The sequence below is a fragment of the Vicia villosa genome, linkage group LG7, assembly GCF_029867415.1.
Source record: "Vicia villosa cultivar HV-30 ecotype Madison, WI linkage group LG7, Vvil1.0, whole genome shotgun sequence".
NCBI classification, from domain to species: Eukaryota; Viridiplantae; Streptophyta; class Magnoliopsida; order Fabales; family Fabaceae; genus Vicia; species Vicia villosa.
Genome location: NC_081186.1, coordinates 25,845,679 through 25,860,442, shown reverse-complemented (window position 1 = coordinate 25,860,442; position 14,764 = coordinate 25,845,679). Strand labels below are relative to the sequence as shown.

The following is a 14,764-nucleotide window of genomic DNA, read 5'->3' as shown; positions in this document are numbered from 1 at the left end:
GAACCATTCAAAATATACATCTCAAATGATATTCTGAATTCAATGATTAAAGTGGCACACTTATCAAACAAGTGGCACAAAATCTAACTCCTGTTAAAGACTAATCGTTTCAGGAAGAAACTGACTTCAAGATATTCACTAAAAAATCAGCATCCTTTAATGGAGATGGGTATAGTTTGTGGAAAAAGAAAATGAAGTTTTTCATATAAGAAATGAATCATGGTAATTTTGTTATGATAAGGTTTGAGGAATTTGAGTGAGAAACCACCCTGATTTTGTAGGATTAAGACTTGCAATCTGTGAGTGCTCTGGTGTGTGAAATTATGTGCAAAGTTTTTATTCTTTTTGGATATTTGCTTAATTCTCTTGTAACAAACTTAACAAAAATTTGACACAAGTTATAAATTCGAACTTGTTTGATTTTTTTTTTATTTCAAATTAACTTGCTTTTGTTTGAAATTGATATGGTATGTGATGAATTATTTCAAATTAACCTGCAGGTATTATAGGATTTTAGCTTTTGAGGTGATTTGCATTCATTTTCTTTAATTTTTGTTTTCCAAAATTTGTACTATTATTAGTTCTCTTATCTAAGCAACCAGAAATGAATACACTGCACAAGGTGAATTTGAAGTTAATGAGAAGCCGATTCCGTTGCTGTTGAAGGATAGGAACAATGTTGATGGATTTGGGAGAGAGAGTTTTAATGTGAGGAAAGAGGATGATGCAGCTGCAATGGATGATTTGTTTAGTGCCTACACGAACTTGGAGAATATGAATAATATGAGTTTCTCTGGTATGGAAGATAGCTGAACTAGTGGTTCAAAGACGGTTGAAAGCAGTGATAATGAAGTTGGGAGTCATGTAAAAGGAATTGGTTCTAAGGGTGTGAGTTCAAGCTGTTCAGATGAGAGGAGGGAAGGAATCAAGAGGAGTTCTAATGGAGATATTGTATCTGCTACTCGACAAAGGAGAAATTTCTCATTGGATGGTTACATTGGAAATTTTCATATTGAAGATGGATTGCCTAAGCTTCCTCCTTTACAAGGTCGAGCTGGTCGACACGCGCCTAGCGATTCCATGGACAGTAGTAAAACAACAGAAATTGGCATGGAGTTTGGAAAGGGTGAGTTCAACTCCGAGGAGATGAAGAAAATAATGGAAAATGATAAACTTGCTGAAATTGTCGTGTCTGATCCCTAGCGTGCAAAGAGGTAAGAATGTCATTTTTCGATGATTCCTGTGTTTCCCGGTCTTATGGAAAAAAATTAAAAAGTAAAACTATAATGACTTGTCGTTTATGTTGATTTCTCTTATAGGATTATGGCCAATTGTCTATCAGCTGCTCGCTCTAGAGAGTGGAAGACGAAATATATTTCTGAATTGGAGCACAAGGTCCAAACTCTTCAGACAGAGACTACTAGATTGTCTACTCAGTATACCAAATTACAAGTGTGTATCATCTGAGTTGAGCTGAGATTCTCTTATCTTCGGATTGTGAATCATATATTTTTTTTATTCTTTACTTTCTTTATTGGTCCTATATCCAGATGGATTATTCAGAGCTTAAAAATGAGCATAACGAGTACAAATTGAGGCTTCAATCCTTGGAACAACAATCCCATCTGAAAGATGGTATGTGTATGCATTTTCCTTCTACTATATGTTTTGGTTAGCTTAAATCTATTTTAACTCATTCCTCCTTTTGAGTGAAGTGCAAACTGTTTGTTTTTAAGTGGATGGTTGTGTTTTTCTTGTACGGAAATATCCTGCATATATGATCACGCTCAAGGATGTCTGGTTTTCTTTATTTAGATGTGTGGTTTTCCAGTCAGGGAGTGGCTCAGTTGCAGTGATATGCTAATATATCATGTGTGACATATATATAAATGCAGGGGACTAAGTGGTCTATCAAATGGGAGCTCCTTATTGGATGCAATAAAGAACATGAAGTCTATCACAATTTTGTAAGAATGAAATTCTGCTAATTATGATATCTCGGTCTCTGAAGTAGAAAAATCATATTTACTTGTCCATTTTTCTTGTAAATTATTCTAAGAATTTGGTTACGATTATTGCAGAGAATTGAGGAATAACAACATTTCTGGTTCAATTCCTTCCTTCATTGGAGAATACCAAAATTTGACTCAGTTGTGAGTATCACTTGTTTGTGTTTCAATTGGATGCATTATAAAGTTATAACCAATTAGGTAGAAGTTGTTTCACAATAGAACATGTTTTGTTGCTTTTCCAAAGCATGTCTTTGACCTAGTTCATGGGATATATCATAAAGCATCAATGTTTTCAAAAGGAATTATGTGACATTTATAAGCCACATCATTTATGATCAGAGGTTAAAATGTTATTACTTGTTTGGCATAAACTTCCTATTTTAATATCAATTTTTCATTTCAATATTGTCTTTGTTATGTGATATAAAGATGATCATATCCTTATGCTTGTTCTTGCAGGGACTTAAGCTTCAATAACATCTCAGGACAAATTCCCGGATCAATTTTCAATTTGAGCTCGCTCTCTTCCTTGTATACTGCACCTCCTAATTCTCAGTTTATATTTTTTTCTATGTATATTTTGATGTATGCCTTTTTGAAATTAGATAATATAATTTTGATGTAAGATTTATACATGATGATGGTAGAATATGTTGGTTTTGATTAAAATTTTGGTTTATTGAATAAATGTTTTATCAAAATATTTGGTTAAATGAAATTAAATGCAAATGGTTGAAGAGGATAAGGACATAGAACGTATTTACACCCGATTTTTAATAAAATAGGGTGTAACTAAGAATGTATTTACACCCGATTTTTAATAAAATAGGGTGTAACTAAGAATGTATTTACACCCGATTTTTAATAAAATAGGGTGAAATTAATAACGTATTTACACCCGATTTTTATTAAAAAGGGTGTAACGTAGAACATATTTATACTCAATTTTTATTAAAATAGGGTGTAATGTAGAACGTATTTACACCCGATTTTTATTAAAAAGTGTGTAACGTAGAACGTATTTACACCCATTTTTTTTATTTAAAAGGGTGTAATATAGCATGTATTTACACCCGTTTTTAAACTGGTGTAAATTTGTTAGACATTTCTCATTCAGTGAATATACACTCGTTTTTTATTTAAAAAAACAGGTATAAATTTAATAAAAAATAGGTGTAAATCAAAATTGTTTTACTAAAAGCTACTACAATAAAGATATGGAATCAGAAGATGATGAATGTCAAAGTAGATTAATCAAACATGAAACTCATGTTTCAAAAATTCAAGGAGTTCCTAAAGCACGAAAATCAAAATTTAAGTTTCGAAGAACAAAGTGAAGAAAGATACTCTTTCTTTCCCACATGTCACCAATGTGTAAACAAAGGGTACATAAAATCATAGAAGATCCAAGAAAATGTGAAAAGAAGTTAAGACAACTTACATATCTTTGGATGAAAATGATGTGGAATCATATGACAAGGAAGAAGAAACCATGTGTCTCATGATAAATCATGAATAAGATGAGGTAACCTCTTATTTTTACTATCAAGACTTGTTTCACATATGTAAAATGCTAACTAAAGAAACAAGTAAATTAAAATAAATTGTCTCTATCTCCAAAGACATTATTTCTTTCCTCGAATTTAAAAATAAAAATTTATTGGAAGAAATAGGAAGTCTTAAAAAGAGACAAGATGATCTGATTCAAAACTCCTCTTCTCACAAATTCTTAGATGAATCTATAAATTGTGATCGATGTGACATTTTGGAAAGTAAAATTGATGATCTTTAAAACACGCTTGAAAAATCACTAAAGAAAAAGACAACTTAAATCTTTTGTTATGTAACAAAAGAGCATCTTACAATAGGGCTAGTTTTGGTTATGAACTTAAGAATAATATTGTAAAAGCTTTAGCAATATTTGTAATGCCTAACCAACATCTAAATGCAAAACCCTAAAGTGCAATTATAGCAATAAGGACGATCATATTGTTATGTTCTATTTTATCCAAAAACAAATATCATGAACACAAACAAGGGTATCGTCCCTCGCATTTTTAAAAAGAGAATTGCAACGTAAAAAGAGAAATATGGTTGCTCAAACTATGCATTCCACTAATAATCAAGGACCCGATGGATTTGAGTACCAAAGGTCGAAAAGTCAAATTGTGATACAAATATGTTTGTTAACTTGAATTCAAAAGATGATATTGACAGTAACTTTTGTTGAAAGTATTTTTGGGTAAATATTTTCGGTAATATATCGTATCCACAGGGATTGGTTTAATATCACTGCCGTTCTATAGTTGATTATTTTGAGTGAGAAAAGTTAATTGGATTCGTTTTATGATTCTAATACTATCAAATGTAAACAATAATTTAAATGCAAATAATGAACGTTTGTTAACGATTCAGGAAATATGTTGAGCTTTAGGGTTCATCAACCTTTTCCTATACAATTTATCAATTAATTCACAATTGAACAATCTTTTGAATTACTATCTTCACTTATCCTCAAATATGATTCCATGTCTGCAAATCAAATTAGATAAACTTTTACCGGTATGAGATTCGATCTCTCCAAATATCAATATCGATAATAGTAATAAGGAACGATAATTATAAAAACTCAATCACAATTCCATCTCTGCAAATTGGGATTGAATCAATATAGCAACCTAGGGCAAAAGTTAAATCCTTTCTTTCGATCAAAGATTCAACAATGGTGTAAAGTAAAAACAAGGTTTCTTATTGATAATAAATTCAAACAATTGTTCATAGGAAAGAATCAATGATATTGTATATTCATAGGTCAATTACTACCTTAAACTCAACAAGAGGAATTTAGCTCTCCATAGACATGAAGAACACACAAGAATTAATAGAGGGATTCATCTTCACCAACGGAATGTCTTCGATTGGTAAAGATTTGGCCTTCGATTGTTGTTCTTGGCTGCAAACTCAGAATGCTCTCCTAATTTCGCTCACAAAAGATCTGCCCTTTTACTTGGAAGCTAGGGCTTTTATTTATAAGTTTTGGGCCTTTAACGCAGCCACCGCGCCTCGACACGCAATGGCGCGGCGCGGACCCAAACAGAAGGGTTTCGCGCGTCTCGCCCCTTTATTGGCGCGACTCGCCCTTTAATTCTTCTTCCTTCTTTGTGATTCTTCCTCTCTAGAGCTTTACGCCAGCGTGTTTCCTAGTCTTTGCCTCTTAGCTTCAATATCTGCACAATTAACACCCAAAGTGATGCAATTTATTCTAAGATTAGCTTCGAACCTTGAAAGTTCAATTCTAACTATAAAATCCGTAAAATGCACAAGATCTATTCACTTTTATCTCAAAAGGTAGTTAATCTAACACATTAAATTACCATTAATTCACTCCTAACAAACTCTCTCCAACTTAGAGTTTTGTTTGTCCCTACACAAAATTACTTACCTCAACACAACATACCAACAGTCATGCACAAGTTTTTCAAAAAGGTTTTTTTTTTCAAGTGGTTCAATTCAGCAACCAAATCGGCTACTCCTCGTCTCCCTGCAAACTTAGAACATATACATGAAACAAATTTTGAAAGGAAATTACCTCCAGAAGTTCAAAACACTACACAATTGCAATTGAATCAGCACTAATCACTTGCATCAAAAAGTATGATGAATAATAGAGGGGTTAAACACTCATCCACACAATTAAATCAACAAAAATCCATATCATACGTTCACCATGTTGTTTGCATTAAGTCCTGTGGAATCTGAAAATCAGAAGGTCTTTCCAGGGTTGTAATGTGGTTTAAGATTCAAAGAAAAGAAGACAAACGAGGGTTGTTCCTATTTTAGGGAAGCATCCGAATTATAACTCTTTTCCTTTTCCTTCATACCTTCAACTTTTTCACCCCTTCTTCTTTTTCATTCGTAGCTCGATGTTTCTCTCTTTTTTTTTTCATCAATAGTTTTCTATCAAACATTGTTTTTCTTTTGTTTTCTTTTTTTTTTCTTTTTTTTCAAGCTACGAATTTCTTTCGTTCTTTGTAGATTACCACCTACAAACTTACTCTTCTTTTGATTATGACTCTCCCCAACTTGGAGATCAACCTGTGTTTAGATTATATGAATGCTCCCCTACTTCTATGAAGGTCAAAGAGAAAACACATCACCAAATTTTATGGTTGATGGTCCAAAACAAAACTTTTTATTGAGATCAAAACTCACCAGGTTTTTCCTTGGTGCATATGATGAACTTTACCTTGATCTCAGGCTCAAAGAATGGCTAGCAAGGGATCACACTCTCACAGAAAAAATTTTTAAGATGGAATCGGCTCAGAAAAACTCTCAGATTCAAACAATTGCCTAAATCACTTTCACAGATTTCCACACGCGATGCGACAAACGGTTTAGCATGATACAAACAAGTCAAAATAATTGATGGTCTCCTGCATATAGTAAACAATGGAAAGCTTTCCTCACAATGGTTAAGGCTAAGCCGATCCAACAGAACAGTGTACCATAAAGAACTTCTGCAAAGTATTTACTAACAACTTATGTTTCATGCACACAATAGAAGTTTGAGTTTGAAAATTCATACCTGACTTGTTACTTATTGAAAAAGAAAGTGAAAACTGAAATTTTTGAACATTCACTCACTACCACTTTCATATATGTTGCTCCATTGTTGGTACTTTGCTTGAGATTTTCTTCGCATTTTCAGGAATACTCACTCTAAATTGGGGACAACATAAATGAAATAAAACAATTCAAACATAAAACAAGGTCAACAATATCATCATATCCATTAGCAAACATAGGATCAGTGTCATCCGCTTTCTCTTGTGGTGGGTTATTGGTTTCAACAACTGTACCCCCCCCCTTTCCGGACAAGGGTTGGGTTCCAGCCAACCATAATCTGCGGATTCTCTAACGACCGCGCCTCGCCGAGTTACACCCGAGGCGCGCCAAACTGTCTGTTTGGCTTCGCGACGCGCGTTCTTGCTCCTGCGGCGCGCCAAACTGTCTGTTTGGCTTCGCGACGCGCTTTCTTGCTCCCGCGGCACGCCAAACTGGCTGTTTGGCCTCGCAGCGCGGTGATTGCACTCACCTAGCGGGTTTGCGAAGATAAGATGATGCAGAAAAATAATAGATGAAAAACAAAAGAACTTGCTCCGTTGGGTTGCCTCCCAACAAGCGCTTCGTTTAACGTCGCATGGTTCGACGGTTGATATCTTTCTCTTATGTGCTCAAAAGTGAGATTGTGCACACTTCTCTATCAAATTCTCCCCCAAGGTAGTTCTTTAATCGTTCTCCATTAACGGTCCAGCTTTCTTTAGTCTTACTATTCTCAATAGTAATAGCACCATATGATTTAACTTCCTTGATTAAGAATGGTCCTGACCATTTAGACTTTAGTTTCCCTGGGAAAAGCTTAAGTCTAGAGTTGAATAGTAGAACAAGGTCTCCCACTTTGAACTCTTTCTTCTTAATTCTCTTGTCGTGATACCGCTTCATATTTTCCTTGTACATCTTATTGGATTCATATGCTAGGTACCTGAATTCTTCAAGCTCATGGATTTGATTCTTCCTTTTCTTATAAGCCAAGATATCATCTCTATTGAAGAATCGTAAAGCCCATAACGCCTTGTGTTCCACCTCAACCGGGAGGTGGCATGCTTTACCATAAACCATTTGAAACGGAGATGCACCAGTTGGTGCTTTGTACGCTGTCCTATAGGCCCACAAGGCATCATCAATTCTTACCGGCCAGTCTTTTCGGGATTCTGATACAGTTTTCTCCAAAATATTCTTGATTGCTCTGTTTGAGATTTCTGCTTGCCCGTTGGTTTGGGGGTGGTATGGTGATGCTATCTTATGGTTGATATGATACTTATCCAGCACCTTAGCTACCTGCTCATTAACAAAGTGAGACCCACCATCGCTTATAATCACTCGAGGCATCCCAAAGCGTGTGAATATGTTTCAATTTAGAAATTTTAGCACCGTTTTGGCATCCGCTTTTGGTGTAGCGATGGCTTCTACCCACTTGGAGACATAATCCATTGCAACTAGAATATATTCATTAGCAAAAGATGGAAGAAAAGTCCCCATGAAATCTATGCCCCAACAATCAAAAACTTCTACTTCAATAATGGTTTGAAGTGGCATCTCATCACGTTTACTTATCCCTCCAACTCTTTGACATTTGTCACAATTCTTTGCATGATGGTGAACGTCTTTGAAAATAGTAGGCCAGAAAAATCCGGATTGGAGAACTTTTGTTGCCGTCCTCCATCCGTTGAAATGCCCACCACTAGGTGCATTATGACAGTGCCACAAAATTTGTTGTGCTTCTTCTTCAGTTACACATCTTCTTAAAATGCCATCCTTACCTATCTTAAACAAATATGGGTCATCCCATACATAATATTTTGCATCAGCTACCAACTTTTTCTTCTTATTCCAATCAAAATTTTCTGGTATGATACCTGTTGCTTTATAATTAGCAAGATCGGCAAGCCAAGGTCTTATTTGGAGTTGAAAAAAATGCTCATCCGGGAATTCATCATTTATTTCAGCTTCTTGGTTGGTGACGTTTACATTGACCAAACGGGATAAATGATCTGCTACCACATTTTCTGTACCTTTTTTATCCCGGATTTCTATGTCAAATTCTTGCAAAAGAAGAACCCAACGAATGAGCCTTTGCTTCGAATCCGGTTTAGTAAGTAGGTATTTAATGGCCGCATGGTCTGTGTGGATTACCACTTTTGACCCAATGAGATAGGATCTAAACTTTTCAAGGGCATACACTATGGCTAGCAATTCTTTTTTTGTGGTGGCATAGTTGACTTGAGCATCATTTAATACCTTACTTGCATAGTGTATGACATGAAATATCTTTCCTTTTCGTTGGCCTAATACTGCACCAATGGCATAATCGCTAGTATCACACATTAGTTCAAAAGGGTTTGTCCAATCGGGTGCTACGATCACAGGTGCGGTGGCCAGCCGGTCTTTTAGGTCATTGAAAGCTTGAACACAAGATTCATCAAAATTAAAACATGTACCTTGGTTGAGTAAATTACTCAATGGCTTGGCAATCTTTGAAAAATCTTTTACAAATCTTCTATAGAATCCCGCGTGACCTAAAAAACTTCTTACTCCTTTGACGTTTATTGGAGGTGGAAGTTTTGAGATTACCTCCACCTTGGCTGGGTCCACTTCGAGTCCTCTGGAAGATACTTTGTGTCCGAGTACAATTCCTTCAGTCACCATGAAATGGCATTTCTCCCAATTTAATATCAAATTGGTTTCAATACATCTTCCAAGTGCCACATCCAAATTATTCAAGCACATCTCAAAAGTTTTTCCAAATACGGAGAAGTCATCCATGAATACTTCAATACTTTTTTCAATGAGGTCGGAGAATATGGCTTGCATACACCGTTGGAAAGTAGCTGGAGCATTACATAATCTAAATGGCATCCGTCGATACGCGAAAATTCCAAATGGACATGTAAAAGCTGTCTTCTCATGATCTTCTGGGTTCACCACGATCTGATTATACCCGGAATACCCATCTAAAAAGCAATAGTAATTCTGCCCCGATAACCTCTCAAGCATTTGATCCATGAATGGTAGGGGAAAATGATCTTTCCTCGTAGCTTTGTTGAGTCTACGATAATCGATGCACATTCTCCACCCGGTTACTGTTCTTGTTGGTATGAATTCATTCTTGTCATTACGGATCACCGTCATGCCTCCCTTCTTTGGTACAACATGTACCGGACTCACCCATGCACTATCAGAAATTGGGTAAATCACACCTGCTTCTAGAAGTTTGATCACCTCTTTCCTAACTACCTCTTTCATTGTTGGATTTAGTCTTCTTTGCGGTTGGGCTACCGGTTTGAATTCTTCTTCTAACTTAATCTTGTGCATGCAATAGGCAGGACTTATTCCTTTCAGATCCGCCAATACCCATCCATTTGCCGCTTTGTTCTTTTGGAGAATTTGAGTGAGTCGTGCCTCTTCGTCTGGAGTCAACTTAGAACTGATAACGACAGGTTTATCTCCTTCTTTATCTAGAAAGACGTACTTCAAATGAGATGGGAGTAGCTTTAATTCTATCTTTGACTCTTTAACTCCTTTTTTTAACTCTAAATCCTCTATCTTTTCCGCCTTTGTGACTGTGTTGCCACCTTTTTCTAATTCCTTTAAAAACAACTCAATCTCTTTTTCTTCTTCTTGAGTAAGTATATTGAAAGATTCAACAAGAGATCTCTCTAAAGGGCTAGATAGATGAATTTGGTTCGCCACTTCCACTACACTCTCTTCAGTAACATCCATGCGAAAGCAGTCATTCTTATCTTTTGGTTGCTTCATGGCATCGAAGAGATTAAAGCATACCTCTTCATCTTGAACTCTTAACTTCATTACACCATCATCAATGTCGATCATCATTCGGGCTGTTTTCATGAATGGTCTCCCCAGAATGATAGGTGACTCCTTGTCCTCTTCCATGTCAATCACAACGAAGTCTACCGGAAACAAGAATTTGTCAACTTTCACTAACATGTCTTGTTCAACACCGTAAGGTAGAGTGGTTGATTTATCTGCTAACTGTAAAGTCATTCTTGTTGACTTCATCTCAATATTTCCCAACCGTTTTACTATTGATAGAGGAATTAGATTGATACTTGATCCTAAATCAATCAGTCCATTCCCGATATTTTGATTTCCAATTGTAACCGGCAATGTGACTCTTCCGGGGTCTCTTGCCTTTTGAGGAAGGCGTGATATTATGGCACTACATTGTGCGTCAAGTAGAACAACTTCTTCTTCTTCCGGTCTTTTCTTCTTTGTTAAGATATCTTTCATGAATTTGGCATACTTTGGCATTTGAGCAATTGCTTCGGAGAATGGAATTTTAATTTGTAATTGTTTAAAAATTTCCATAAACCTTGCATATTGCTTGGCGTGGTCCTTCTTTGATGGCGCATGAGGGTATGGTAAATGTTGACTGGGTATCACGTTGCTTGCCAACTTTTCTCTACTGCTTCTTCTTTTCAGCTTTTCTTTCTTTTTGACTTCTTTATTCACATTCTCTTCTTCAGCATTAGTATTGATAATTTCATATTCTTCATCTTCTCCGTCATGTTTTTCAGCTTCCTCTTCCGTATTATCTTCAACCACGTTCCTTTCAGTTTCATTATTACTTCCTTTTTGCCCAGTCCTTGTCACTACCGCTTTGCAGTGCTCTTTGGGATTCTCTTGAGTGTTGGCTGAGAATGTTGCATTTGACTGATTAGCTACAAGTTGTTTAGCCAGTTGACCCACTTGAGTTTCCAAACTTTTTATTGCTACCTCTTGATTCTTGTTATTCGTCATTGACATTTGTATGAACTGATTCATGGTCTCTTCCAACTTAGATTGTCCTCCTTGTTGTTGTGGCGACGGTTGAGTGTAAGGTTGAAAGGCTTGTTGTTGATATCCTTGATTTTGTGGCCTTTGTTGATAACCTTGATTGTTATTCCTTGGTGGATACCCTTGTTGATACGGAGGATTCTGATATTGATTCTGCCTTTGTCCTTGGTTATTGTTCATGTAATTCACTTCCTCTTCCAGAACTAGTGGACAGAATCCTGTTTGAGGATCTCCCTTGCATAACTCGCACTTAGCAACTTGATAAGAATTAGATACCCCATTCAGCTCCTTGATTTGTTGTGGTAATTTAGACATTTGTTGTGCCAATAGTTCCACTTGGGACGTTAGTAGCTTATTCTGGGCCAGCAGAGCATCACTGTTGTTCAACTCCAATACTCCAGGTTTCCTATCTCTGACCGTTCGATCATGGTTGCCCTGACGATCATTTAGAGCCATTCGCTCTATTATCTGAGTAGCTTCAGCAGGTGTCTTGGACATAAGTGAACCACCAGCTGTGGCATCCAAGAGAGTCTTGTTTGTAGCTGTGAGACCGTTACGGAACATGTGGATTTGGTCAACTTCCGCAAAACCGTGTCCTTTGCACTTTCTCAACATAGCTTTATACCTTTCCCATGCTTCATTCAATGATTCATTACTGCCTTGAGAGAATACTGCTATTGCTGTTTTTGCTTCAAAGAATCGATTTTGAGAGTAAAACCTTTCCAGAAATTTTTCTTCTAATGTATTCCAATCAGTCATCACTGTTTCGGGTTGATCCAGATACCAATCTTTTGCCTTAGATAACAAAGAGTGTGGGAACAACCTCTTGAACAGTGCTTCTTCATCAGCTTGTGCTACACCAGTTGTACCTGCTAACTCATAGAATCTAGTGAGATGTGTATATGGATCTTCGTGATCCAATCCGGCGAAGGGGCTTGCACAAACCAACTGTATGATACCGGTCTTCAATTCTGAAATCCGCCCGTTGGCGGCAGTTCTAGCAAACTGTGGGTTGAGCCTTGGGCTATTAGCACATGGACCAGTAGCAGCCATGTTGACAATAGTAGGTTGTATAATAACTTCCGGTTCTTCTTCCGTGAATAGTTCGTGAAAGAGGAGTCCTTCTTGCGACTCGTCAATAGCTTCAAGTTGTTGTGACGATGTCGCGGTTGCGTTGTCTCTTGTTCTTGCTATGTTTGCTCTTCTTCGTGCTTTGCTGTTTAATCTCCTAGTGGTCCTTTCGATCTCGGGATCAAAAAGAAGTTGATCACTGGTGACTTTACTGCGCATACACGAATTTCTGCACAAACTAACAAACGAGTGAAACAACCAAATCAATGAAATAGTAACAAAAACTCAAAATAAAAACTATTGCAATGCGTGCAATATTGACACCAATCCCCGGCAACGGCGCCAATTTGTTGAAAGTATTTTTGGGTAAATATTTTCGGTAATATATCGTATCCACAGGGATTGGTTTAATATCACTGCCGTTCTATAGTTGATTATTTTGAGTGAGAAAAGTTAATTGGATTCGTTTTATGATTCTAATACTATCAAATGTAAACAATAATTTAAATGCAAATAATGAACGTTTGTTAACGATTCAGGAAATATGTTGAGCTTTAGAGTTCATCAACCTATTCCTATACAATTTATCAATTAATTCACAATTGAACAATCTTTTGAATTACTATCTTCACTTATCCTCAAATATGATTCCATGTCTGCAAATCAAATTAGATAAACTTTTACCGATATGAGATTCGATCTCTCCAAATATCAATATCGATAATAGTAATAAGGAACGATAATTATGAAAACTCAATCACAATTCCATCTCTGCAATTTTGGGATTGAATCAATATAGCAACCTAGGGCAAAAGTTAAATCCTTTCTTTCGATCAAAGATTCAACAATGGTGTAAAGTAAAAACAAGGTTTCTTATTGATAATAAATTCAAACAATTGTTCATAGGAAAGAATCAATGATATTGTATATTCATAGGTCAATTACTACCTTAAACTCAACAAGAGGAATTTAGCTCTCCATAGACATGAAGAACACACAAGAATTAATAGAGGGATTCATCTTCATCAACGGAATGTCTTCGATTGGTAAAGATTTGGCCTTCGATTGTTGTTCTTGGCTGCAAACTCAGAATGCTCTCCTAATTTCGCTCACAAAAGATCTGCCCTTTTACTTGGAAGCTAGGGCTTTTATTTATAAGTTTTGGGCCTTTAACGCAGCCACCGCGCCTCGGCACGCAATGGCGCGGCGCGGACCCAAACCGAAGGGTTTCGCGCGTCTCGCCCCTTTATTGGCGCGGCTCGCCCTTTAATTCTTCTTCCTTCTTTGTGATTCTTCCTCTCTAGAGCTTTACGCCAGCGTGTTTCCTAGTCTTTGCCTCTTAGCTTCAATATCTGCACAATTAACACCCAAAGTGATGCAATTTGTTCTAAGATTAGCTTCGAACCTTGAAAGTTCAATTCTAACTATAAAATCCGTAAAATGCACAAGATCTATTCACTTTTAGCTCAAAAGGTAGTTAATCTAACACATTAAATTACCATTAATTCACTCCTAACAACTTTTCAATTGATCATACAAATGAAGAAATAAATATGCCCTCTTATTTCACTTCTTAAGGAGAGAAGTTTCGTAGAATCACATGTTGTTAGGTTATTTCCTTGATAGTGATTTATCAGTTAAGTGTAGGATTTGTCATATTGATAATACGAATTATCTTATTGTTGATAAGGCTAAAAGCTATGATTCTAGAATTCTGAATTGTATTGACTTTGTGTATTTACTCGTCTTGTCTAAATAGATATTAATTCAATACGCTTCATGATATTTTTTTTGGTTAGGTGTTTCATTCTATATCGATTAAGGTGTTTTGTATATATATCGTACCGTCTAACAAACATAATCAATATCTTACGCATTTTACTTCCTCTACGCAAACTGTTTTCAAACTCTGATAAATTTTCAAAACTAAATTGTTTTTCAAATCGGCCAAATTTTATTAGGAATGTCTATGCACCCTCCCCCACCGTTGCATTTTCGTATTCTCACCCAACAGTTTACGTGTCGTAACTTGTACTTTTGACTAATTAGTTCCTACAAGTTACACCTATTAGACATCAGTAACTTAAATGTTGAAGTGTTAAACTTACAAATATACTACATTTTCCTTCAACAGAAGACTCTTGCCACCACACTGGAGAGCTTCTACGACAACCTCTATCAACACCTCACTGAATTTCTTGATCTGCGCTAGAACAATTTTTTTTTTGGTTCAACATGAAGATGAAAAGGAAGAATCATCATTA

At 36.2% G+C, this 14,764-nt stretch overlaps 1 pseudogene; it reads left to right on the top strand.

The window, feature by feature from the left end:
- Positions 1 to 212: 212 nt before the first annotated feature.
- LOC131618787 (bZIP transcription factor 29-like) lies at positions 213 to 2,157 on the top strand (annotated as a pseudogene).
- The last annotated feature ends 12,607 nt before the right edge of the window (positions 2,158 to 14,764 follow it).